We start from the raw sequence: 23,295 nt of genomic DNA on the forward strand, positions 1-23,295 counted from the left end.
GTTACTCACTAACTGTGCTCCTAGTCCTTATCAGCTGCGCGTGGTGATCCGGAAAGATGATGCAGTGATACATTCAACAGGTTTTATTTACAGTACCTTGGTGAGAGTGAGGACTGTAGGTTAGAGCTGTTACAGAATCACCAGATAGAGATAATAGAAGCTCCAGGTTAGAGGTAACAAGAGAATCCTTTCTCCAGCTCTGCAGCACATGTGAGATCTAAGATGGCACGGAGTACAAAACAGGAAAAGAAGGAAGAAGATAGGAGGAGCTAAAGACAGAAAGGCGTTGTGGGAAAGTTCCATTACGAATATTACAGAGTGATACAACAATGGTCAGTAGATGGCAGCAAAGTACAACAAATACAATAAATGAAAGAACTAGGTATATTAGCACTACATAAATGTCCATGTATGACTGAAAGTCTATCAGAAAAAACTGAACAGCACATCTACATTGATAATTTTTTGCATCCCGCTCTTCAAGAACCTCTCTATCAGAGGTACAATTGCCTTTGGCACCACGCAATAAAATAAGAGAGGCCTGCCTAAGCCGCTAATTGGGTAAATGCTGGAAAAAGTCGAGCTTAACCCCTTCCTGACATCAGACGTACTATCCCGTCGAGGTGGGGTGGGCCCGTATGACCACCGACGGGATAGTACGTCATACGTGATCGGCCGCGCTCACGGGGGGAGCGCGGCCGATCGCGGCCGGGTGTCAGCTGCATATCGCAGCTGACATCCGGCACTATGTGCCAGGAGCGGTCACGGACCGCCCCCGGCACATTAACCCCCGGCACACCGTGATCAAACATGATCGCGGTGTACCGGCGGTATAGGGAAGCATCGCGCAGGGAGGGGGCTACCTGCGGGCTTCCCTGAGACCCCCGGAGCAACGCGATGTGATCGCGTTGCTCCGAGGGTCTCCTACCTCCCTCCTCGCCGCAGGTCCCGGATCCAAGATGGCCGCGGCATCCGGGTCCTGCAGGGAGGGAGGTGGCTTACAGAGTGCCTGCTCAGAGCAGACACTTGGTAAGCCTGCAGCCCTGCACAGCAGATCGTCGATCTGACAGAGTGCTGTGCACACTGTCAGATTAATGATCTGTAATGTCCCCCAATGGGACGAAGTAAAAAAGTTAAAAAAAATTCCCCACATGTGTGTAAAAAAAAATAAAAAAAATATCCTAAATAAATAAAAAAAAAAAAATATTATTCCCATAAATACATTTCTTTAGCTAAATAAAATAAAAAAAAACAATAAAAGTACACATATTTAGTATCGCCGCGTCCGTAACGACCCAACCTATAATACTGCCCCACTAGTTAACCCCTTCAGTAAACACCATAAGAAAAAAAAAAAAACGAGGCAAAAAACAACGCTTTATTATCATATCGCCGAACAAAAAGTGGAATAACACACGATCAAAAAGACGCATATAAACAACCATGGTACCGCTGAAAACGTCATCTTGTCCCGCAAAAAACGAGCCACAATACAGCATCATCAGCAAAAAAATGAAAAAGTTATAGTCCTGAGAATAAAGCGATACCAAAATAATTATTTTTTCTATAAAATAGTTTTTATCGTATAAAAGCGCCAAAACATAAAAAAATGATATAAATGAGATATCGCTGTAATCGTACTGACTTGACGAATAAAACTGCTTTATCAATTTTACCAAACGCGGAACGGTATAAACGCCTCCCCCAAAAGAAATTCATGAATAGCTGGTTTTTGATCACTCTGCCTCACAAAAATCGGAATAAAAAGCGATCAAAAAATGCCACATGTCCAAAAATGTTACCAATAAAAACGACAACTCGTCCCGCAAAAAACAAGATCTCACATGACTCTGTGGACTCAAATATGGAAAAATTACAGCTCTCAAAATGTGGTAACGCAAAAAATATTTTTTGCAATGAAAAGCGTCTTTCAGTGTGTGACGGCTGCCAATCATAAAAATCCGCTAAAAAACCCGCTATAAAAGTAAATCAAACCCCCCTTCATCACCCCCTTAGTTTGGGAAAAAAAAAAAAAAAAAAAAATGTATTTATTTCCATTTTCCCATTAGGGTTAGGGTTAGGGTTAGGGCTAGAGTTAGGACTAGAGTTAGGGCTAGGGTTAGGGTTAGGATTAGGGCAAGGGTTAGGACTAGGGTTAGGGTTAGGGCTAGGGTTAGGGTTGGGGCTAGGGTTAGGGTTAGGGCTAGAGTTGGGGCTAGGGTTAGGGCTAGGGTTAGGGCTAGGGTTAGGGCTAGTGTTACGGCTAGTGTTACGGCTAGTGTTACGGCTAGTGATAGGGCTAGGGTTGGGGCTACAGTTAGGGTTGGGGCTAAAGATAGGGTTAGGGTTTGGATTACATTTACGGTTGGGAATAGGGTTGGGTGTGTCTGGGTTAGAGGAGTGGTTAGGGTTACTGTTGGGATTAGGGTAAGGGGTGTGTTTGGATTAGGGTTTCAGTTATAATTGGGGGGTTTCCACTGTTTAGGCACATCAGGGGCTCTCCAAACGGGACATGGCATCCGATCTGAATTCCAGCCAATTCTGCGTTGAAAAAGGAAAACAGTGCTCCTTCCCTTCAGAGCTCTCCCGTGTGCCCCAACAGGGGTTTACCCCAACATATGGGGTATCAGCGTACTCAGGACAAATTGGACATCATCTTTTGGGGTCCAATTTCTCCTGCTACCCTTGGGAAAATACAAAACTGGGGGCCAAAAAATAAGTTTTGTGGGAAAAAAAAGATTTTTTATTTTCACGGCTCTGCGTTATAAACTGTAGTGAAACACTTGGGGGTTCAAAGTTCTCACAACACATCTAGATAAGTTCCTTGGGGGGTCTAGTTTCCAATATGGGGTCACTTGTGGGGGGTTTGTACTGTTTGGGTACATCAGGGGCTCTGCAAATGCAACGTGACGCCTGCAGACCAATCCATTTAAGTCTGCATTCCAAATGGCGCTCCTTCCCTTCCGAGCTCTGTCATGCGCCCAAACAGTGGTTCCCCCCCACATATGGGGTATCAGCGTACTCAGGACAAATTGGACAACAACTTTTGGGGTCCAATTTATCCTGATACCCTTGTGAAAATACAAAACTGGGGGCTAAAAAATAATTTTTGTGAAAAAAAAAAGAATTTTTATTTTCACGGCTCTGCGTTATAAACTATAGTGAAACACTTGGGGGTTCAAAGCTCTCAAAACACATCTAGATAAGTTCCTTAGGGGGTCTACTTTCCAAAATGGTGTCACTTGTGGGGGTTTTTAATGTTTAGGCACATCAGGGGCTCTCCAAACGCAACATGGCATCCCATCTTAATTCCAGTCAATTTTGCATTGAAAAGTAAAATAGCGCTCCTTCCCTTCCGAGCTATGCTATGCGCCCAAACAGTGGTTTACCCCCACATATGGGGTATCGTCGTACTCAGGACAAATTGCACAACAACTTTTGTGGTCTAATTTCTTCTCTTACCCTTGGGGAAATAAAAAAATGGGGGCGAAAAGATCATTTTTGTGAAAAAATATGATTTTTTATTTTTACGGCTCTGCATTATAAACTTCTGTGAAGCACTTGTTGGGTCAAAGTGCTCAACACACATCTAGATAAGTTCCTTAAGCGGTCTACTTTCCAAAATGGTGTCACTTGTGGGGGGTTTCAATGTTTAGGCACATCAGGGGCTCTCCAAACGCAACATGGTGTCCCATCTCAATTCCAGTCAATTTTGCATTGAAAAGTCAAATGGCGCTCCTTCCCTTCCGAGCTCTGCCCTGCGCCCAAACAATGGTTTACACCCACATATGGGGTATCAGCGTACTCAGGACAAATTGCACAACAATTTTTGGGGTCCGATTTCTTCTCTTACCCTTGGGAAAATAAAAAATTGGGGGCAAAAACATCATTTTTGTGAAAAAATATTATTTTTTACTTTTACGGCTCTGCATTATAAACTTCTGTGAAGCACTTGTTGGGTCAAAGTGCTCAACACACATCTATATAAGTTCCTTAAGGGGTCTACTTTCCAAAATGGTGTCACTTGTGGGGGGTTTCAATGTTTAGGCACATCAGGGGCTCTCCAAAAGCAACATGGCGTCCCATCTCAATTCCAGTCAATTTTGCATTGAAAAGTCAAATGGCGCTCCTTTCCTTCCGAGCTCTGCCATGTGCCCAAACAGTGGTTTACCCCCACATTTGGGGTATCAGCGTACTCAGGACAAATTGTACAACAAATTTTGGGGTCTATTTTCTCCTGTTACCCTTGGTAAAATAAAACAAATTGGAGCTGAAATAAATTTTGTGTGAAAAAAAGTTAAATGTTCATTTTTATTTAAACATTCCAAAAATTCCTGTGAAACACCTAAAGGGTTAATAAACTTCTTGAAAGTGGTTTTCAGTACCTTGAGGGGTGCAGTTTTTAGAATGGTGTCACACTTGGGTATTTTCTATCATATAGACCCCTCAAAATGACTTCAAATGAGATGTGGTCCCTAAAAACAAAATGGTGTTGTAAAAATGAGAAATTGCTGGTCAACTTTTAACCCTTATAACTCCGTCACAAAAAAAATTTTGGTTCCAAAATTGTGCTGATGTAAAGTAGACATGTGGGAAATGTTACTTATTAAGTATTTTGTGTGACATATGTCTGTGATTTAAGGGCATAAAAATTCAAAGTTGGAAAATTGCGAAATTTTCAAAATTTTCGCCAAATATTCGGTTTTTTTCACAAATAAACGCAAGTTATATCGAAGAAATTTTACCACTATCATGAAGTACAATATGTCACGAGAAAACAATGTCAGAATCGCCAAGATCCGTTGAAGCGTTCCAGAGTTATAACCTCATAAAGGGACAGTGGTCAGAATTGTAAAAATTGGCCCGGTCATTAACGTGCAAACCACCCTTGGGGGTGAAGGGGTTAAAGGAAGTCTGTCACCCCCCAAAATCGTATATGCACTGCGGCCACTGACATCAGGGGCTTATCTACAGCATTCTGTAATGCTGTAGATAAGCCCCCGATGTAACCTGAAAGATGAGAATTAAAGATTATACTCACCCAGGGGCGGTCCCGCTGCGGTCTGGGTCCAATGGGTGTTGCGGTCCAGTCCAGCGCCTCCTATCTTCATACAGTGACGTACTCTTCTTGTCTTCTTGCTGCGGCTCTGGCGCAGGCGTACTTTGTCTGCCCTGTAGTTTCCAAAATGGGGTCACTTTTGGGGGAGGTTTCTACTGTTTAGGCACATCAGGCGCTCTGCAAATACGCCATGACGCCCACAGACAATTCCATAAAAGTCTGAATTCCAAAACATCACATCTTCTCTTCTGAGCCCTGACGTACGCCCAAACAGTGGTTTTCCCCCACATATGGGTATCCGCATACTCAGGAGAAATTGCACAATAACTATTGCAGTACATTTTCTCCTGATACCCTTGTGAAAATAAATAAAAATCAAGGGTAAAAGATCATTTTTGCGGAAAAAAATTGATTTTTTTATTTTCATGGCTCTACGTTATAAACTTTTGTGAAGCACCTAGGGATTCAAAGTGCTCAACACACATCTAGATAAATTCCTCGAGGAATCTAATTTCAATATTGGGGTCAATTGTGGGGGATTTCCACTGTTTAGGAACATCAGGGGCTCTGCAAACATGACATGGTGTCCGCAGACCATTCAAAGTCTGAATTCCAAAACGTCACTCCTTCCATTCTGAGCCCTGACGTGTGCCCAAACAGTGGTTTTCCTTCACTTGTGGGGGTTTACACTTGTATAGGCACATCAGGGGCTCTTCAAACGCAACATGGCGTCCGCTCTCAATTCCAGCCAATTTTACGTTCAAAAAGTCAAACGGTTCTCCTTCCCTTCCAAGACCTGCCATGCACCCAAACAGTGGTTTTCCCCCACATATGGAGTATCGACATACTCAGGAGAAAGTACTCCAAAACATTTGTGGTCCATTTTCTCCTGTTGTTCTTGGAAAATAAAAAGAATTGGGCTAAAATTTAATTTTTGTGACTAAAAAGTGAAATGTTCATTTTTTCCTTACATGTAGCTGCAGTTCCTGTCAAGCTCTTGAAGGGTTAATAAACTTCTTGAATGTGGTTTTGAGCACCTTGAGGGGTGCAGTTTTTAGAATGATGTCACATTTGGGTACTTTATGTCATATAGGTCCCTCAAAAGTCACTTCAAATGTGATGTGGTCCCAAAAAATGGTTTTGCAAATTTTGTAGTAAAAATGAGAAACTGCTGGGCAACTTTTAATGCATGTAACTTCTTAACAAAAAATTATGTTTCAGAAATTGTGCTGATGTAAAGTAGACATGTTTGAAATGCTATTTATCAACTACTTTGTGTGACATATCTCTGATTTAAGGGCATAAAAAAATAAAAGTTTGAAAAAGTCAACATTTTTGCCTAACTTTCAATTTTTTCACAAATAAAACGGAAGTCATATCAAATAAATTTTTACCATTATCATCAAGTACAATATGTCACGAAAAATCTATCTCAGAATCAGTGGGATACATTGAAGTGTCCAGAGTTATTACCTAATAAAGAGACAGTGGTCAGAACTGAAAATATTGACCTGGTCAGGAAGGTGAAAACAGGCTTTGGGGTGAAATACACCCTATAGTGCTATATGAAAGACACTAAAGGATGCAACGTTATAATATTTAACGGGACAAACAATAATCTAAGCTCTCCCTCCTATAACAACTCTCCCTGAGCTGCTTCCTGAGGACGGTGTGCCAAGCATCGCGTCACCGGGTCTTCTATAAACCGGATAGCGTGACGTGGCTGGACAGTCACAGTAACACAGTAACATAGTTGTTAAGGTTGAAGGAAGACTTTAAGTCCATCTAGTTCAACCCATAGCCTAACCTAACATGCCCTAACATGTTGATCCAGAGGAAGGCAAAAAAAAACCCATATGGCAAAGAGTAAACTCCACCATGGGGGAAAAAATTCCTTCCCGACTCCACATACGGCAATCAGACTGGTTCCCTGGATCAACGCCCTATCAAGGAATCTAGTATCTATAACCTGTAACATTATACTTTTCCAGAAAGGTATCCAGTCCCCTCTTAAATTTAATTAATGAATCACTCATTACAACATCATACGGCAGAGAGTTCCATAGTCTCACTGCTCTTACAGTAATGTCAGTAGTCCACATGGCTACGGCAATACCGTGCATTGCGAGAAATCCCTGCATGTTTATTGGCTGGGAACTCGATACTCAATCGAGTAACAATCATGTCCGAGCTCCCAATGCCGGATCGAGTAGTGGAGAGCGGCTCATTCATCCCTAGTATCTACATTATTGTGCTGGAGCAAAACTAGGAGAGAAATAATTGCATTTTGTGAGAACTTCTCTGGGCTTCTGTCCTCTCATCCTGCAGTTGCCTGAATGGATCTAATGTGGACTTGGGAACCAGCTATGCCGCATTCTGTCCACAGCTTTTATGTCACTGTTCACACCACACAGAGACCCCAAAAGCTTCCATGCTGAAGGGGTTAATGTCCCCCCACCCCCAGTAATGGGGAATCTCCACCTACCTCCACCTGCAGAGTGGCACACCACATATATGGCTGTTCTGTGCGCACAGGACCTGTGATGAGGTCACAGGAGGGAGGAGTCAGGGGTCACATGATCAGGGGCTTCAGAGTATGCAGGACTCTGCTGTGCTGACAAGTATTCAGCCGGACTGCCGGTGTTGTCACCTTAAGGACACAAAACATTTGGCAGAAGTTACCTGCAAAAAGTACAACATTTCCCCCATTAAGCGATTGGATCCCTCCAGATCTTTGAAAGTTCTTAGTGTTATTACAGACGGGAGTTTCCAAGAGCGCTAGATTCAAGGCCAATCCTAGTGCCAAATGAGCTGTGAGGTCTCCATCTAAGGGCTCATACTCACTTGCTGGGGGACTCAGATGAGTCTAGCACGGCAATACCCGGCGCTGCACCCGGCACTCAGATCGGAGCGTGCAGCCGCATAGGAATACATGGTGCTGCACGCCCTGCTCCTCTGTGCCAGGTGCAGCGTCGGGTATTGCCGTGCTAGACTCATCCGAGTCTCGCGCAAGTGACTATGAGCCCTAAGAGAGTGGCCACAATCCCAGACGAGCAATGTTATTGATTGAGCGAATTTCTTCGAGCAACAAATTAATGAAGATTGTTTTACCAGTGCCTCCTGGTGCATCAAGGAAAAACTTCCTCCCATTCCCACTTGAAATCTGAGCCATAATTGCCAAATACGCCGATCTGTGGTCATCAACCAAAAGAGACTTATTTAATGTGACAAATTCTTTCATCTTTTCCAAATCATGGCTTTTCTCTGGGAGAATCTCTGTTCATAACATCAAAGGCTGGTGGAGCTGGTGCTGGTAAACCTAATTCTATTAGAGTTTTACTACTGCTACATTTGCTCCCTTTTTCTAGCGTCAACAGGACTTTGTTGAATATGTCGGCAGTGAAATTTATAACTAAGACCAGATTAACTCTCCTGTGCGCTCTAAGAATATCTTAGGTAAGATATTCTTTGTATTTGTCCCAAAGAGCACGGAGATTGGAAGGTGCACAGGTTGTAGTTATTATAGGAAACAGGTTTCGAAGTTGAGGTGGAAAGTGAGTGAGGGATGCCTCCTGCAATGTCATGTCCCAGTCATGTGAAGGAAATATATAAAATATAGATTTACTTGCATATATTCCTTATATACTAATAGCTAATATATACATTATAATCAATTGGTTAACAGTTAAGATATACTGTACATTATAATGAGTAGATTAAAATGTGCGCTGAAGACCAGACAACGCTTTGGGACTTTCCAGAGATGAAGAGGAACTTAAGATGTCTCAGCTTTGGCCTGATTGCAGCAAAAGCTATAGTTATACATTAATGGCTTAATCAGCCTGCTGCTATGTCTTAACCATAATATTCCATATATCTAGATAACCAATAACAGAGATGCTTGACCATATGGTAAATAGCTGACCTCCCCTTCTATATGCAACTATAAAAGCATATCTTACTAAAGTAAAGCATCAGTATTGATAGACTGTTATTCTATCATCTTGGTGTGCAGTGTCATTCTTGAGCGCTTGAATACTTAGCCAAATTGGGAACAGATGCAGCACATACGGGGATAGATTTATCCAAACAAATTTCTTTTACAATCAGACCATGCTTTTGGCAAGCGTCCCTGTAAGTTTTTGTTGGTTCAGTTGTATGTACAAAACATACACTCGCTTTCCACCTTGGCATACATGTCTACTATACATTTCTAAAAAAGTTGCCTATCGTGATGAGCGAGCATGATCACCACTACTTGGTACTCGCCCGAGCATCTCACTGCTTGAGATGCTCGGAACTTGCTGAGTATTTCCGGGGCTGCTCGGCTGGAGCTCAGGTCCCCTCCCTGCATGTTTGGCACTCTTTAGAGAGCCAATGACATGTAGGGATTGTCTGCCACACACTGTAATGCCGCAGCCATGTTGGTTGTGGTATTACAGTGATTGGCTGGCCGCACAGCATCATCAGGTCTATATCAGACCTGGCGCCGCCATGCTCGTCACAGTCAGCTCCGGACTCAGGCAGTGTAGGGAGAGGTGCTGCTGAGCTAGGGAGAGATTTGCTTGTTTCTTATTTAGTGCAGTTATACCATGTAATATACACATATCCATCTCAACTAACAGTCCTTCTGAGGACTAATCCAGTTGCATAGATATCAGTGCTAAGCAGGCAGGCAGTGTATGTGGCAGACTGCAGTGCATAAAGCAAGAGGGTCCATTCCAGTTCTGTCTGCTGCTTTTACAGATATTTCTAGACATAGCACCAGGTATCAGGGGCCAGGAATATTTTTTTTTGGATCTTAATCCTGATTATTTGCATAAAAATCAATCCAGAGAACATCAGTTTTCTGCTCCATTTGCTTGTTGGCACTGCAGAATACAGACAGATCATTTTCATATTACAGCGCTAAAAATCCATCTATTTAAAACTGTGTATCAACCTATAAACATAAGGAAGTAAATGCCAAATATTTTTTTAAAAAATGAATCTTTATTAAACAAGTTTAATACACTCAAGTTAAAATTCCTTGGGTTGCATAAATACAAAAAGGAACTGCAAACCCAGGATAAAGTAAACCTTATACACTCATATAAAGTGAGGTGGGGATACTCCCCTGATTATTGAAATGGGTAAGCATGGATTATTGTGATTTTGGGGTGTTTTTTGTATGGTTATATTACACTGACTCATTGTGACTTGTGTCCTTGAGGGGCTGTGACCCATGGTAATATATATATTTGTTCAATGCTTACATTTTGGGGATGTATTCTGTTATCCCCTTCCTGACTCGGCTACCGTCATGTCTCCTCCTTTTTACATTCTGATTTGTATATAGTGTATACAGCATGTATATGTAGACTTGTGATTTTTGTACGAGTAAATTAATAAACTTTGTATTTTTAAATATGTTGCTTTGGACGTTTTTACTCCATTTCTTAGTGAGTATATCTATTCGGAGTTGTCTTGGTGATTTTGCATCCATGGGGTGCTTCGGGAGGGCTATTTCCATTTGCTCTCGGCCACAGTGTATGTTGGCGCTTGATGATTATGTGAATAAATACTCATATAAAGCACCAATAACATAAACGGCTCTTTAAAGGGAACCTGTCACCTGAATTTGGCGGGACCAGTTTTGGGTCATATGGGCGGGGTTTTCGGGTGTTTGATTCACCCTTTCCTTACCCCCTGGCTGCATGCTGGCCGCAATATTGGATTGAAGTTCATTCTCTGTCCTCCGGAGTACACGCCTGCGCAAGGTAATATTGATTAGTCACATGCGTAGTAACTGCGTAAATGCAGCTTACTATGCATGTCGGCTCACCTGTCCCGCCGCTGGAAGTCCCTCGTCCACTGCAGTTCTCGCGATAACTTTTCTTATCATGAGAACTGCCGTGAACGTGACCAGGAGTTATCTCCGGTCACTAGTCTGGTTCTCACAAACAGCTGATCAGCTGATTGTGAGAACACTGCAGTGTAGGTGATCGCTGGAGAGTTATCTCCGGTGATCATCTACAGGCTCTGCTACATCTGGATGTCAGGCATCCAGATGTAGCAGAGCTGGACTCTTCTAGACTGTGTGCACATACAACATACAACATTGAACATACATCATGCAACATACACCTTGCGACATACAACATGCGACATACAACATGCAACATGCGGCATACAACATGCACCATGTGACATGCGACATACAACATGCACCATGCGACATACAACATCTAGCATGCATTTAACATGCGACATACAACATGCACCATACAACATGCACCATGCGACATAAGACATACACCATGCGACATATGACATGCGACTTACAACATGCAACATGCACCATGCGACATACAACATGCACCATGCGACATACGACATGTACCATGCGACAGACAACATGCACCATGCGACATACAACATGCACCATGCGACATACAACATCCACCATGCGACATACGACATGCACCATGCTACATACAACATGCAACTTGCGACATACAACATGCACCATGCGATAGACCACATGTACCCTGCGACATACTACATGCACCATGCGACATACGACATGCACCATGCTACATACAACATGCACCATGCAACATACATGGCTTTCCCCCTCTGGTGCAGAAAATTGCGCGGGAGCCCACACCATTTTTTTTCCAGTTTTTTAAAATTAAATGTTTATTAATAAACATCGGCCTTGCTATTACATATCTACTAGATGGTGGCCTGATTCTAACACATCGGCGCAGGAAGACATTGCTGAAGGATACCTTCTGTCATTGTATTCCTGGAGCCCCTGGGGAGCGGTCGCATCAGCTGATGTGGCTGCTCTCCACGGGAGATCGTCGTGGGACACTCGTTTTAATTGGATATCTGCGGACCCAGGGAGTATAGCGTTTGTTTATTATTTTAATATTTTTTACAGGTGTCAATGGCTTCGGGGATCAAGGTGACAAGGTGATGGTGAGAATGTACTCTGTTATATGTACTGTATGTCTATATGTACAGTATGTATTGTATGTATGTGTTGTATGGTGTACAGTCATGGCCAAAAGTATTGACACCCCTGCAATTCTGTCAGATAATACTCATTTTCTTCCTGAAAATGATTGCAAACACAAATTATTTGGTATTATTATCTTCATTTAATTTGTCTTAAATGAAAAAACACAAAAGAGAATGAAGCAAAAGGCAAAACATTGATCATTTCACACAAAACTCCAAAAATGGGCCAGACAAAAGTATTGGCACCCTCAGCCTAATACTTGGTTGCACAACCTTTAGCCAAAATAACTGCGACCAACCGATTCCGGTAACCATCAATGAGTTTCTTACAATGCTCTGCTGGAATTTTAGACCATTCTTCTTTGGCAAACTGCTCCAGGTCCCTGATATTTGAAGGGTGCCTTCTCCAAACTGCCATTTTTAGATCTCTCCACAGGTGTTCTATGGGATTCAGGTCTGGACTCATTGCTGGCCACCTTAGAAGTCTCTAATGCTTTCTCTCAAACCATTTTCTAGTGCTTTTTGAAGTGTGTTTTGGGTCATTGTCCTGCTGGAAGACCCATGACCTCTGAGGGAGACCCAGCTTTCTCACACTGGGCCCTACATTATGCTGCAAAATTTGTTGGTAGTCTTCAGACTTCATAATGCCATGCACACGGTCAAGCAGTCCAGTGCCAGAGGCAGCAAAGCAACCCCAAAACATCAGGGAACCTCCGCCATGTTTGACTGTAGGGACCGTGTTCTTTTCTTTGAATGCCTCTTTTTTTCTCCTGTAAACTCTATGTTGATGCTTTTGCCCAAAAAAGCTCTACCTTTGTCTCATCTGACCAGAGAACATTCTTCCAAAACGTTTTAGGCTTTTTCAGGTACGTTTTGGCAAACTCCAGCCTGGCTTTTTTATGTCTCTGGGTAAGAAGTGGGGTCTTCCTGGGTCTCCTACCATACAGTCCCTTTTCATTCAGACGCCGACGGATAGTACGGGTTGACACTGTTGTACCCTCGGACTGCAGGGCAGCTTGAACTTGTTTGGATGTTAGTCGAGGTTCTTTATCCAACATCCGTACAATCTTGCGTTCAAATCTCTTGTCAATTTTTCTTTTCCGTCCACATCTAGGGAGGCTAGCCACAGTGCCATGGGCTTTAAACTTCTTGATGACACTGCGCACGGTAGACACAGGAACATTCAGGTCTTTGGAGATGAACTTGTAGCCTTGAGATTGCTCATGCTTCCTCACAATTTGGTTTCTCAAGTCCTTAGACAGTTCTTTGGTCTTCTTTCTTTTCTCCATGCTCAATGTGGTACACACAAGGACACAGGACAGAGGTTGAGTCAACTTTAATCCACGTCAAGTGGCTGCAAGTGTGATTTAGTTATTGCCAACACCTGTTAGGTGCCACAGGTAAGATACAGGTGCTGTTAATTAAACAAATTAGAGAAGCATTACATGATTTTTCGAACAGTGCCAATACTTTTGTCCACCCCCTTTTTTATGTTTGGTGTGGAATTATATCCAATTTGGCTTTAGGACAATTCTTTTTGTGTTTTTTCATTTAATACAAATTAAATGAAGATAATAATACCAAATAATTTGTGTTTGCAATCATTTTCAAGAAGAAAATGAGTATCATCTGACATACTTGCAGGGGTGTCAATACTTTTGGCCATGACTGTATGTTGTATGGTGCATGTCGCATGGTGCATGTCGTATGTCGCATGGTGCATGTTGTATGTAGCATGTTGCATGTTGCAGGGTGCATGTTGTATGTCGCATGGTGCGTGTTGTATGTCACATGTCACATGGTACATGTTGCAGGTCGCACGTTGCATGTCGCACGTTGCATAGTGCATGTCGCATGGTGCATGTTGTATGTCGCATGGTGCATGTTGTATGTCGCATGGTGCATGTTGTATGTCGCATGTCGCGTGGTGCATGTTTTATGTCGCATGGTACATGTCGCATGTTGTATGTCGCAAGTCGCATGGTGCATGTTGCATGGTTCATGTTGTATGCTGCATGGTGCATGTTGCATATTGTATGTCATATGTCACATGTATGTCGCATGGTGCATGTTGTATGTCACATGGTACATGTTGTATGCCGCACGGTGCATGTTGTATGTCTCATGGTACATGTTGCAAGTCGTATGTCGCATGGTGCATGTTGTATGTCGCATGGCACATGTTGTATGCCGCATGTTGCATGTCGCATGGTGCATGTTGTATGTCGCATGGTGCATGTCATATGTCGCATAGTGCATGTTGTATGTCGCATGGTGCATCGCGAGAGCTGCAGTGGACGAGGGACTTCTGGCGGCGGGACAGGTGAGCATGCATTTGCATTTACGCAGTTTCTACGCATGTGACTAATCATTAGATGCGGTTTTACAGCATCTAATGATAGTCTATGGTAAATTTACGACGCGGCGATGGAGCGTCGCCGCATTGTAAACAGACATGCTGCGTTCTGAAAAGACGCGCCGCATGTCCGTTTACGCGGGTCTGCCGCCTGCGTGTTTTACCGCATAGTGGAGATCGGATTTCATGAAATCCCCTCCACTTTGCTGTAACATCTGGACGCTGCCTGTTTGAGCTGCAGCTCTAAGCAGCGTCAAACACGCAGCGTTTCCTGAATGTGGAAACATACCCTTATAGTTAGTACTTGTGAGGATTAATGCAGAAAGGGATTTAGACCTCCCCACAGAGGGAAATCCAGGTAGTGCTTGATGTAATAGGTGTTTTAGACAAAACTAATTAAGGTCTCAAATGAAAAATTATAACAAATCCATACTGCTAAGTGCATAAAACAGGTCAAATAAGTGGATAGAATGCCACCACTGATCAATCATAGTATAAAAGACTTAGCAATTCACAACACATACAGCAATACCCCTCTAAGGCTACTTTCACACTAGCGTCGTTTGCAATACGTCGCAATGCTTCGTTCAGGAGAAAAAAAAAGCATCCTGCAAAGTTGTCTGCAGGATGCGTTTTTCCCCATAGACTTACATTACCGACGCATTGCGACGTATCGCCACACGTCACAACCGTCGTGCGACGGTTGCGTCGTGTTTTGGCAGACCGTCGGCGCAAAAAAAGTTACATGTAACTTTTTTTGCGCGTCGTGTCCGCCACTTTCGACCGCACATGCGCGGCCAAAACTCTGCCCCCTTCTCCCCGAACATTACGACGCTTCTGCTGCCCACGTCGGGCATTTATTTCACAGCATGCGTCGGTACGTCGGCCCGACGCACTGCAACGGGCCCGTACCGACGCTACTATGAAAGCAGTCTTAGGCTGGTTTCACATTTGGGGTTGTGTCCGTAGCGTTTTGGACTCATACATCCGCATGCGTCGTGTATTCCTATCTTTAACATTAGGGATGCAGGTGCCAGCGATTGGTTGCATTTTGCCCTGTTTGACAACGCATGCATCGTTTCGCTGTCTGCGGCTTGGCGCGGTAAACTCTACATGTAGTAATTTCAGAGGCGTCAATTTGCTGCCTCGAAACGTATGCGGTTGTTAGCAGAAGGAATGCGTCGAAAAAACACATTACAGTCTATGTGAACGCATGCGTTTTACCACAGGAAAACCTGTCTAGATACTGATACCCTAGCAACCAGGCAATCCCCACATGTACTTATGCTGGCTAATAGATGTAAATCATTCAGCTGCGGCAAGAAAAACTAAATCTCCGAACACTAACAAATACTCGGAGGACACCCGAGCATGCTCAGGAAAACCCGAGCAACGAGTATACTCGCTCATCACTACTCCTGACCCCACACATAAACTTCCCCTCATCCAGCCCCATGACAACCAGCACAGAGCAGAGTCCTGCATACACTGAGGCCCCTGATCATGTGACCCCTGACTCCTCCCCTCCTGTGACCTCATCACAGGTCTTGTGCGCACTGAACAGTCATATATGTGGTGTGCGCCTCTGCAGGTGGAGGCTCTTTTGGGGTCTCTATGTGGTGTGAACAGTGACGTAACAGCTGCAGATAGAGGGGTCAGACTGACTACAGATACACCGTCGTCTATTGGAGCTTTCTGGTAAATAGTGTTTTCCTTTTTCCCCTCATATGGAGATTTTGGGGTCACCGCCCTAGAACAAGCAGCGTAGAGTTTCCCATGTGACATCTCCCCCCAGATTCCTGCGGCTCCTGTCAGTGATTGACCTTGTGCTTTGTTTCTGGTCATAGTAAATAGAAGTCGGATTGGGACCTGCAGACACGGGGTCATTCTATGTCAAGTGAACCAATGATTTTTACCTCTATATTTTTAATTCTTTTGAGATTTTGTTATTTGGTAATAGTGTGTCAGAGAATGCAAAATGTGAAGAAAAAAAAAATTGTAGAATTTTTTTTTTTTTTTAATTGCTTTTCAAAGTTCGGAAAAAGTGTGAATTTTGGTGTTGCCTGCCTTTACATTTCTCCCCATAACTCAGGCTAGAAAAGAGATAGAGAAACCAAATAAACACCATTCTACTCAGAACTGTACAGGCTTTCACCAGATGTCACAAAAGTATCTTTAATAATATATGTAGAAGTGTGGGGTCCATATTTACCAAATAATCCATGATTTTTAGATGTTATTATTTTATTATGTTTTAAAGCTTAGAAGCAGGAGAGGACAGAGGAGAAGCTTTGTTAGGGCTGAGAATGACCAGGGGTAGACGGTGACTGCAGAGCAGATGACAGGCCGGCAGCTCTGGTCTCCAGAGGCCATATTCACACCAAATCTTTACACCCATGCAACTACTCAAATGTAGGGAGAAAAATACTCTTAACATCCAGTTCATGTATTGTACAAACCAGGACTACGGGGAGGAGGAGAGTTTGTTATAACATCGGTTACAGGAAGCAGACGCCATCAAAGGGACTCGGCAATACCGGACTGTCATCCCATGTAGTGGAATAAAGACAGTGACATCCATGAAGTGGTAGAAGGCGGCACAAGATCGGCAATGGATGACACAACGGGCTATGTGACCTGTGAATATGATTGGCGCTGGTGGCTACTGGACTCTCCAAAGACTGTGAAAATGAAGAAGTGACTTTTCTGCACCTTCTGGTCCAGCGCCATCCTTTGTGTGTCCAAGAAAACCAGACATTGTAAGGCTATGTGCACACGTAGGTTCGGATAAATCTTTGATAAATCTGCAGGGCAAAACCACTGCGGTTATCCCTGCAGATTTATCACGTTTTGTATTGCGGTTTCCGCTGCGGGCTTTGGTTTTACATATGCATATGCAGCATCAATAGTAATGTTAAAAAAAAAAAAAAAAAAAGGTTTATACTCACCCCCTCTGACGTCCCGATCTCCTTCGTTTCGGTCCGTTTCCAAAGATGCTGTGCGAGAAGGACCTTCGTGACGTCACGGTCATGTGACCGCGACGTCACCGCAGGTCCTGCTCGCACAGCAAACCTGAGACTGGACTGCCGCGTGCAGCGCTGAGAGGTGAGTATAGCATTATTTTTTTTTTTTATTATTTTTTTTTACCTTAAATATGGTTACCAGGGCCTGGAGGAGAGTTTCCTCTCCTCCACCCCGGGTAGCAACCGCACATTATCCGCTTACTTCCCGCATTGTGGGCACAGCCCCATGCGGGAAGTAAGCGGATCAATGCATTTCTATGTGTGCAGAATCGCTGCGATTCTGCACAAAGAAGTGACATGCTGCGGGTTGTAAACCGCTGCGTTTCTGCGCGGTTTTTCCCTCAGCGTGTGCACAGCGGTTTGCGGTTTCCATAGGGTTTACATGTAAATGTAAACGCTATGGAAACTGCTGCGGACCCGCAGCATCAAAATCGCCGCGGATCCGCGGTAAAACCCGCAAAGTGTGAACATGGCCTAAAAGTTACAAAAATCAGATATTAACTCAGGTGGAGCCGAGCACCATGACAGGCCGCACATACTCTGACACAAAAGGAAACGGCCATTGTTAGCAAGCGCTTATGGGCAAGATGACATTTCACCCACTAGAAGGAGACACATTGATGATAGAAGGCCAGTGTAAAAACCTACTATTAATTGTTTGATTAGTTCATATTTTATAGAAAGAGGATTTAACTGCTGGACTATTCTTTTTAAACACTTCATAAATTACATGTTTAGTGATATAATAGAAAAAAATTGTTCCATGTATAAATAGGTGGTAAAAATATTGGTTCTTTTAATCTTGTTTTTAACATATAGATTAGGACGAGACTGTATTTAGAAAACCACACTTGAGGATGTGATCACCTTTTATCTTTTGGCTTGTTCAATGAATTCAGGTTGAAAATGCTGAGCAAGTTGTGTTATGATGATTAAGATGTATTTATTCTGGCACTTCAGTAGTTGTTTTTTGTTTCTTTACTGTTACATATAAATGTTGAATGCAATAAGTTGTAATTTGAAAAGAAAAAAGGAAGAAACTCACACAAACATAAAATCAGATGATTCAAGGCTTAAAAAAAATGCAAATTTGATAGATCCCAAGTTGAATCCCTGTACAAATATAAACAAGGACACAAGTAACACACATGCATGTTTTAACAATTTTAAAACATACGTTTTTTTCAGAATTGCGCATCAAAATTTTTAATTTGATTTCTCCAAAACAAAATATAAAGAAACATAGTCTTGTGACATATCAAATGAATGCCGGTACCGTTCTGAGAAAAATGATGCCTCTCCTAACTCTTTATCTAGCCTGAGATATGATAAAAAATGTAAAGCCATACCAGGCCAAAATTTGCGCTTTTTTTGAAACTTTAGAAATCTGTTGAAAATTAACTGATGAAGAAAAAAATTCAAAACTTTTAATTTGTAATTAACTAAAGTTGTACTTCATAAAAATAAAAAAAATCTAAAGACGTAAGGTAAAAATAATAAGAAAAGAATGGTGCGCACTAGGATATAAGCTAGGCGAGGTGCTGGTGTAGTGGACTAAATAAGCCCATAAACATCAATGTGAACAATATACACCACACACTCTGAGAGTATATAATGCAAAAAAAGGGAAGTAAAATTTATTTGTATAACATTAGACAAAAGACTCAATAATGTAGAGGGCGACCAGAAGAATAAGCTGACGTTTCGACTCTTCCTGAGCCTTTATCAAAATTGGTCGCTTTAAGAATACAAATAGAGGTAACAATGGATCCCTTGTAAGGATAGAGAAATCCTGTGGACATGGGGTGGGGGTATAAGTAGCCGTCCCAACGGGCATAGGTCTGTGTGGAATGAATGGTCCTAGCAGCGCTCCTGCGCCTAGCTGAGTGTGGCAAGTCTAAGGTAAAAATAATATTCATATTTGGATCACTTGATATGGAATGACCCACACCTGTAATGGGGGACATGTCGCTTGGTAACGAGGGGGGATACGAGGGGGGGATACGCGGGACAGAAACATTTCCCCCTTAGTTTCCCATAAGTATAGTGGCTCCAATAACGTTGGGCTGAGACTCGGACACAGACCTTGTGCCGTTACACGATTTGTGGTGAAGGTTCCTCAGTAACATTATCGGAGCTTCTATCCTTATAGTGAGCCCCTGCGGTGACATCCAGGAGACCCCAGAGAATTCAGGAACTCCAATGGGGACATTCCAGCTTGTTCACTCTCTATGACTGAAGCAATGGCCATGTCTGTGGTCGCTGGGCAGGCTCCCCGTATCTATAGATTATGGAGCTGACACTGTCGTTTTTAGGCGCTAGGTTTGTGCGATCACAAAGCCGCTGATGGGTGTTACAAGTATCAGGGAAAACTTGGTCAGTGACCTCCAGTACTGAGGACGATATTCTGCAAAAGTCTTCTGGGAAGGAAATTAACCCCTTCCCGACATGCGCCGTACATATACTGCTCTGCGGGAGGTGTGTTCCCACAAAGAAAAGTTTATTTATGGCGGTCTGACCGTGCGGCCTCATGCTGAGCAATGGGGTGCTGGTGTCAGCTGTATGTGACAGCTGACACCCCGCAGCAACGCCCTCAATCGGTGCTAGCACCTATCCGAAGAATAAAGTCGTCTAATTACTTATACGGCATGAGGAATGGCATAAAAAATAAAACCAATTCTTCACCTGCTGTTAATTTTTTCATTCTGCCTCCCAAAGATCGCAGTAAGGCTCGGCGCATATTTAACCTGCGCTCTGCGCTGAGCGCTTAAACCAGAGTTGCTGTGTAAATCTCTGAAATCAGGCAGAACCTTCGGAAGAAAATGCCCTATAATGAGGCAGATGAAGACACTGTGTCTTATTAAGATTGCATAAAAGTGCCGTCGGCCACAGTTTTTGTTCACTTCTGAAAAAGGACACCGCTGAACAGAGGCCAGACGGAGTTCAGAGTAAATCTGCTGCCTCATTATAATGAATGGATCCCTCGGGGTTTTCATCTGTCGCACTACTCAGAGATTTCCATGGAAACGCCCCAAAGTAAATGCTCAGCGTAGAGCATTTTTCTTCACTGCCCAATGGTATAGAAGTCTGTGACACACCTGTGGTGTCAATATGATCACTGCACCCCTAGATGAATTCGTTGAGCGCTTTAATTGGTAAAATGGGGACAGTTATGGGGGGCTTCTGCTGTTCTGGCACCTCAGGGGCTCTGCAAATGTAACATGGCACCCTCAAACAAGTGCAGCAAAATCTGTTCTGTAATATGGTACTACTTCCCTTCTGAGCTTTGCACTGTACCTCAAAAGTAGTTCTTGACCACATATGGAGTATTGGTGAACTCAGGAGAAATTGCACAACAAACTTTGGGGTCCATTTTCTTCTTTATTCTCAGATTTATCTGGGAAAAATGTGATTTTTTTATTTTTTTTTTTAAATTATTTTTGCAGGTTAACTTTATAAACTTCTGTGAAGCATCTGTGGGTTCAAGGTGCTCAATACACATCTAGGTAAGTTCCCTAAGGGGTCTAGTTTCCAAAATAGTGTCACTTGTTGGGGGTTTCCCTTGTTTAGTCACATCAGGGGCTCTCCAAACATGACATGCCGTCTACTAATTATGCCAGCAAATTTTACATTCAAAAAGTAAAATGGCGCTCCTTCCCCTCCGAGCCCTGCCGTGTGCCCAAACAGTAGATTTCCCCCACATATGGGATATCGGCATGCTCAGGAGAAATTGCACAACAAAATGTATGGTCCATTTTCTCCTGTTACCCTTGCAAAAGTAAAAAAAAAAAAAAAATTAGATCTAAAGGAAAAATTTTCTGAAAGAAAAGTAAATGTTTTTTTTTTTCTTCCACATTCCAAAATTTCCTGTGAAGCACCTGAAGGGTTAATTAAATTCTTGAATGTCGTTTTGAGTACCTTGAGGGGTGCAGTTTTTAGAATGGTGTCATTTTGGGGTATTTTCTGTCATATAGGCCCTTCAAAGTAACTTCAAATGTGAGGTGGTCCCTAAAAAAGAAAAATGGTTTTGCAAATTTTGTTGTAAAAATGAGAAATCACAGGACAACTTTTAACCCTTGTAACTTCCTAACAAAAACAATTGTTTCCAAAATTGTGCTGATGTAAAGTAGACATGTAGGAAATGTTATTTATTAACTATTTTGTGCAATATGACTCTGATTTAAGGGCATAAAAATTAAAAGTTTGACAATTGCGAAATTTTAGCCAAATTTCCTTTTTTTTTTCCCCAAATAAACTCAAGTCATATCAAAGAAATTTTACCATTGTCATAAAGTACAATATGTCTTGAGAAAACAATCTCTGAATAACCGGGATCTGTTGAAGCGTACCAGAGTCATTACCTCATAAAGTGACAGTGGTCAGAATTGTAAAAATTGACCTGGTCAGGAAAGTGAAAACAGGCTTCGGGGATACGGGTTAAGCCAGTAGTGAAATCTATAGGGAACCTGTCGTTTCCAAGGCATAATAGATGGGGCGTAAATATGTCCACAGTAGTATTTCCCATCAAATTTAAATAAATTCTGTAAAAAGCAAATCAAGGCAGCAAAGATTGAGACAGAGAGACTCATTGCCAGAGAGAGTAAAAATAATCCCTAAATATTCTTTAACTACATAAATAGTAAGAAACTAAAAAATGAAAGTGATGGCCCCCTTAAAAATAGTCTGGGTGAAATGATGGATGAGGATGAGGAAAAAGCCAATATGCTAAATTACTTTTTTTCATCAGTATTTACACAAGAAAATTCCATGACGGACAACATGATCAGTGATAACAAAAATTCCCCATTAAATGTCACCTGCTTAACCCAGCAGGAAGTACGGCGCGTCTAACAACCATTAAAAGCATATGTATATGAATAAGCGGGCACTGTCAATCAATAAAAGAATACTGGGATTACCCAATGCATACAAAACTACAGAGCACAATTCAAAGAAAAAGTGTATGCATAAAAAAGAAGGGGATCACCAAGATAATTTTTTATAAAGTGTTACACAAGAATGCTTTTTATTGAAAACCCCCACATACAAAAACTATTAAAAACATTTAAAAAATACACAACTCCGAATACAATCAAAAGAGTATGGGTCGTACAAATGATGTGTACAATACACCAGAGTCCTACATGCCTGTTGTGAATTTGCTTTTTGCTCCCTCTAGTGGTTACTAGTTTTTTGACTCTGGTTTTTCTGTCATTCCTTTTATCCGCACCTGGGTCGTTAGTTAGGGGTGTTGCTATATTAGCTCCCTGGACCTTCAGTTCTATGCCTGGCAACGTAGTTATCAGAGCTAGTCTGCTGTGCTCTTGTCTACTGATCCTGGTTCCAGTTATATCAGCTAAGTCTGCCTTTTGCTTTTTTGCTATTTGTTTTGTATTTTTGTCCAGCTTGTTCCAAATCTATATCCTGACCTTTGCTGGAAGCTCTAGGGGGCTGGTGTTCTCCCCCCGGACCGTTAGACGGTTCGGGGGTTCTTGAATTTCCAGTGTGGATTTTGATAGGGTTTTTGTTGACCATATAAGTTACCTTTCTTTATTCTGCTATCAGTAAGCGGGCCTCTCTGTGCTAAACCTGATTCATTTCTGTGTTTGTCATTTCCTCTTACCTCACCGTCATTATTTGTGGGGGGCTTCTATCCAGCTTTGGGGTCCCCTTCTCTGGAGGCAAGAAAGGTCTTTGTTTTCCTCTACTAGGGGTAGCTAGATTCTCCGGCTGGCGCGTGTCATCTAGAATCAACGTAGGAATGATCCCCGGCTACTTCTAGTGTTGGCGTTAGGAGTAGATATATGGTCAACCCAGTTACCACTGCCCTATGAGCTGGATTTTTGTAT

The 23,295-nt window shown here is 42.5% G+C and overlaps 2 protein-coding genes across 7 annotated transcripts in view; one reads left to right on the top strand and one right to left on the bottom strand.

Annotated features, from left to right (window-relative positions):
• LOC143764688 (uncharacterized) overlaps positions 1-23,295 on the bottom strand; it is a 173,644-nt gene that overhangs the window by 40,985 nt on the left and 109,364 nt on the right. For 2 of the 4 annotated variants that reach the window (XM_077250524.1, XM_077250521.1), the window contains exon 1: positions 7,545-7,584. The exons of the other annotated variants lie outside the window; for them this stretch is intronic. The gene's annotated coding sequence lies outside the window, so the exon portion shown is untranslated. Of the gene's footprint in view, positions 1-7,544; positions 7,585-23,295 lie in introns of those variants that run through there. 4 annotated transcript variants of the gene reach the window in all.
• LOC143764690 (gastrula zinc finger protein XlCGF66.1-like) overlaps positions 15,883-23,295 on the top strand; it is a 47,213-nt gene continuing 39,800 nt past the window's right edge. Inside the window, exons 1-2 of one of the 3 annotated variants that reach the window (XM_077250526.1) lie at positions 15,912-16,121; positions 20,893-20,952. The gene's annotated coding sequence lies outside the window, so the exon portion shown is untranslated. Of the gene's footprint in view, positions 16,122-20,892; positions 20,953-23,295 lie in introns of all 3 variants that reach the window. The other 2 variants (XM_077250527.1, XM_077250528.1) reach the window with 2 other exon arrangements.

Source organism: Ranitomeya variabilis, chromosome 4 (assembly GCF_051348905.1).
Source record: "Ranitomeya variabilis isolate aRanVar5 chromosome 4, aRanVar5.hap1, whole genome shotgun sequence".
In the NCBI taxonomy this organism is placed as follows: domain Eukaryota; kingdom Metazoa; phylum Chordata; class Amphibia; order Anura; family Dendrobatidae; genus Ranitomeya; species Ranitomeya variabilis.